The sequence below is a fragment of the Eurytemora carolleeae genome, unplaced genomic scaffold (genome assembly GCF_000591075.1).
Source record: "Eurytemora carolleeae unplaced genomic scaffold, Eaff_2.0 scaffold1812, whole genome shotgun sequence".
Lineage (NCBI taxonomy): Eukaryota > Metazoa > Arthropoda > Copepoda > Calanoida > Temoridae > Eurytemora > Eurytemora carolleeae.
The window spans coordinates 28,953-34,167 of record NW_019397697.1 but is presented as its reverse complement, the minus strand read 5'-3'; the positions used below and the strand labels follow the sequence as shown (position 1 = coordinate 34,167).

The 5,215-nt window shown below is 31.1% G+C and overlaps 1 protein-coding gene across 1 annotated transcript in view; it reads left to right on the top strand.

Annotated features, from left to right (window-relative positions):
• The first annotated feature begins 4,962 nt into the window (after positions 1 to 4,962).
• LOC111715533 (uncharacterized) overlaps positions 4,963 to 5,215 on the top strand; it is a 24,840-nt gene continuing 24,587 nt past the window's right edge. The window contains exon 1 of the mRNA XM_023490871.1: positions 4,963 to 5,146. The gene's annotated coding sequence lies outside the window, so the exon portion shown is untranslated. The remainder of the gene's footprint in view (positions 5,147 to 5,215) is intronic.

The following is a 5,215-nucleotide window of genomic DNA, read 5'->3' as shown; positions in this document are numbered from 1 at the left end:
AAATGGCATGGTCAAGGGCTTTTCAAAAATGTATAATTTGTCATTTTTTGGACAAATTTTTTTTGCAAACATTTTTACTATAAAACTGGATTTTGCGATAAAAAATTCAATTTTCGCAAATTTGCAATTTTTTTTGCAGATTCTAAAAGTAGAGCACAAGAGCTTTCTAATGATGTATCATTTGTCATATTTGGACATAAAGCATGGGATTTAGAGGGGGGGGGTCAAATTGACCCCCCCCCCAGCGTATCCTGGTTTTCAAGTACCCCAGCAGGGATAGGGTTAACATTGAAATTAAGTAGTAATCTATGTTTGTTTGTCTGTTTGGATGTGTGATCATAACTTATGAAACCCTTTACTGATTCCCTTCACATCTTGATTGGGAACTCGGTAATGTTCTTAGACTGGTTTAAAAATTCAAAATTGATTGGGTCTTAGTTGTATAGTAAACATTTAGTCTCCTGACAAAGCTGGGTTGTCAAAGACAGTAACATACCAAATTAGAAGTAAAATCAACAATTTCGTAATAATATCAAAATTCAAAAAATTCTTATTGTTTTGCATAACACAAACTAATTGCAGCAGTGTGAAAAAAGTATAAATGTTATATATTTCATCCACTTAAAGGGATTGTAAAGGAAAAATGAAAGATGGTTTAGAATGAAACCTGAGAATTTCAGGCGTTGATCGATACATATAAGACATCTATCTGATGTTATTGTCTCGAGAAATTGATTTAAAACTGTGTCTTTATACGAAAATTTATATATATGCAATTTTGAATAAAAGTTTTAGTATTAAACAAATCATATTCCACAAATACGAGAGCAATCTGAAAACGACGATATCCCACAGAAACCTGAGAATCTCAGGTTTGCTCCTAGTATAATTATTTTATTTTTATTTTGCATTTTAATAGTTTTTATCCTATACCCCCTTTCATTTTTCAATTTTTCCTTTACAGTCCCTTTAAACTTATTCTGGCAGCTGGAATATTCTAAAGTCTAGGCTTCAGAAGTTTACAGGCCGGGTTTGATTTATAAAATTAGGTCTGATAAAAACTTATAAAAGTTAGAAACTTGGGTTAAGGATAACATTGATTAAAGTCTATTCAATTTATAAATCTATATAGAAAAACTACTATAAGAACTGATAAAAATAATGTAAATAGATATGAAAAGCAAATATTTGGACACCTTAACTAAAACGATAACAATCTTATGATTAAATTAAAGTATATTCAATTTATGAATATAGAAAAACTACTAGAACTGATAAAAATCATGCAAATAGATATGAAAAACAAATATTTGGACACCCAAACAACACCGATAATATTCATATGATTTAATTTATTCAGTTATTCCTTTATATTCGAAATTTTTATTTTATTTCAAAGGACTGTGTAAGTCTAAATTCATGTTTTCCTACTTCAGTATAAATATGCAAGTATACAGAAGTACGGAAATTGACATCGTTGCATGAAGGGTGTAACTCTTATAAAGAAAACATTGTTTCAAGGCTAAGCTAAGTTCCTAAGCTGGGTTCCCAAGCTAGTTTGAAATAAAATTATGTTTACAGTCCTTTAAAGGCTTTATTTCTGGACAGGTGACCTCTGTTTTACCTTTGTGATATTGACTATTGACAAATGACGTAGATTGTGACAGCTTATCAAATACAGATTTCAAGATTTGACGGACCGATACCATTTCAGACAGAATAGGAATATATTTTAGAAAATCTTTATTTTTAGAAATACTTTGAAAGAAAGAAATACTTGGTAAAATTTTTGTTTTCCAACTTGGGAAAGGCTGAAAACAGCAATACTAATGATAAGAATAATATTGACAAGAATGGAAATAATACAAATTCAAAATGTGCAAATCAACTGTAAAACTTTTGCATTCTGTAATTAGGATTTTAGAACAACAAAAAATCGTTTCAATTTTACAGCTAAAAGATATTTAATTTTGGAAAGAGAACTGTAGACATTAAAGCAATGTGCCTGAGTTTTAAGCAACATCAAATAATTGATCAAGTATTGGTTTCCCCCCTCCCCCGATCTTTTTTCCAGCAATTTTTCCATTGCATTTTTAAGTTTATATTTTTGTAAAGCAGTGTTTGTATAAAGCCAGGAAAAGCTGTTGCAACAATTTTATTAGTTTTCAAAACAGTTTTTAGAAAGGGAAAGGGGAAATTTATTTCTGCAGATAACGCAGACAACCCCAGACCGTTTCCAGGCAATGTTATTGCGGAAATACACGTAGCAAATTCGTCCTAATTTTTGGAATAATATTTATCAAAACTAAACAAAATACAGGGTGTCCCATAACTTTGAAGAAAAGAAAAAATGCACACAAAAATAAAGTATGTGTATTTTTTATTTTTAATGAATAATATGTCAAAGTTTAGAATTTTCAAAAATATTAAATTAAATTGTGATGTTTCTCTACAAAAGAGACTTGGGCGGTATTTCTACTGCAGGACATATGTCTGGGGCTAGCTCACACAATAATAATATAAATAAAAAACATTTATAAACTTATCTTCCTGGACAATCAGACATGTCACATACATATTAAGATATCAGCATTAATAATGGGTTTCGTTAATGAAATATACGGCTATTACAATAAATTTGTCCAACTTTTCATTAAAAAAACATCTAAGTAAAAACACTAGCTATCTAAATATTTATCAATAGAATACACACAACTTGACGATAGAAAGACAACCTTAATGTATATTGCAGAAAAATAACGGGAAATACATAATATGAGGGAAATATGTTATAAAATAAAAGAAATATTGTAGATAAAATGAGGTAATAGTGTAAAGAAAAATGGTTGAATAAATGAGGGAAATATTATGGATGAAATAAAAGGAATACTGAAGATAAAATGAGGTAATATTGTATAGAAAAATAAGGGGAAATAGTACATAATACGAGGGAAATATTTTTGATGAAATGAAAGGAATATTGTAGATATTAGATTATTTTTCCAACATAATCTAAAGTTTAAAATATATAAGGTCTATTACATTCGGGTTTCAAAGATAGGAATTAGAAAATCAGGGCTTGTGGCAAAGATTCAATTCCTTTAATTTTGTTAAAAGTCTCAAAATTTTAGAGTTTGAGAACATCTTTAAGCGGTAAGATATACCTAGTTGGGTCTTTAAACTAAGATGGGGGTATTATGTGTATTTTGAAGAAAAGTGAACAGTTNTATCCCTATATCCTTTTCAATACTGTTGCAGGGGTAATATCTTAACCTGAAGAGAAAATAATTTGACTGCCTAATCTTCTCTGTCTGCTGTCCACAGAGTGTCTACTGTCTATAGAGTGTCTAGTATCCACAGAGTGTCTACTGTCTACAGAGTGTTTACTGTCTACGAGTGTCTACTGTCTATAGAGTGTCTACTATCCACAGAGTTTTTGCTGTACACAGAGTGTCTACTTCTATAGAGTGTCTACTATCCACAGAGTGTATACTGTCTATAGAGTGTCTACTATCCACACAGTGTCTACTCCAGTAGGATACAAATGTAAACAATTAAAACAAATTAATGTGAATAAACAGAGTTTTTGTCACAATCTCAAATTTTGTGCATTTGGTATGTTGCCCACCTATGCAACCTACACATAGTTGGCTTTCTCATGCTTAGGCAAAAGATCAAATTTATTATTCCTTGATTTGAGAACATTAACATATTAATATATTACAGGAAAACATGTAAAAAATGCATTTTGTTGTGCAGTGTAAACCCTAATCTTAACATTTGCTACGTTGTAGGTACTAGGTAGGATAAAACATTTTATTAAAAAAAGTTTTTATTTCCAATTTTCCTTGTTTGATGGTTAACCGTTGTTTGTTTAGTATTAAGTGTAAAATGTACAGTGTACACTGCAACAACTCCAAGTATAGAAAGTATAAAGTGTACTCTGTATAATGTACAGTGTACACTGCAACACCTCCAAGTATAGAAAGTATAAAGTGTACTCTGTATAATGTACATTGTACACTGCAACACCTCCAAGTATAGACAGTATGAAGTGTACTCTGTATAATGTACAGTGTACACTGCAACACATCCAAGTATAGAAAGTATGAAGCGTACTCTGTATAATGTACAGTGTACACTGCAACACCTCCAAGTATAGAAAGTTCCTTGAAATACTTGAAACCATGAGTTCTTGTCACAAACAAAACTCTGAATATAATCCCCATTACTTTGCAACCCGATGTCGTTGATATTGAGTGTACAGCATAAGGTGAAAAGATTTAGAGATTAGGAAATTTGAGTTTGTGGTAAGAACTCAGTTCTCTTCTCATATCAGAGCTAAATTCCATTTGCGACAATTTTATTTTTCCTAAAACTTCGGAATTAAGACAGTAAACTGCATTATTTCACACATTTTATTGAAATTTGATTAATTTTATTGAAAATTTGATTAATTTTATTGAAAATTTGATTAATTTCATTTAAATCCAATTGTATCCAGGTATACCTTAAACCAGTAACTAAATATCCAATTGTATCCAGGTATACCTTAAGCCAGTAAATAAGTATCCAAGTGTATCCAGGTATACCTTAAACCAGTAAATAAGTATCCAAGTGTATCCAGGTATGCCTTAAACCAGTAAATAAGTATCCAAGTGTATCCAGGTATGCCTTAACCCAGTAAATAAGTATCCAAGTGTATCCAGGTATACCTTAAACCAGTAAATAAGTATCCAAGTGTATCCAGGTATACCTTAAACCAGTAAATAAGTATCCAAGTGTATCCAGGTATACCTTAAACCAGTAAATAAGTATCCAAGTGTATCCAGGTATACCTTAAACCAGTAAATAAGTATCCAAGTGTATGACGGATAGTGAGAACCCGTCTACCAAATTATACTCCGGCCTCATGGCATAATATCGAAGTTTAGAAACCAGTTGTACTCCAACCTCCGTTAACCAAGGATGTTCCCCGGAGGTTAACTAATCTATCCTAGATATAAATAAACCTCCAGGATTTGTCAACTGCTAGTTAAAAACTAGTTTAGTGATATTAGATCAGAGTGAACAGAAAAGTTTAGTGAAAAAATGTTTTATAAAATAGAAATACTATTAATAGAGTAAACATATTTACATTCACAAGGTGACAATAACATACAAGCAATCAGAACCTGTTAATATTGGTTTACCCCCTCCCCCCCCCCCCCCCCCC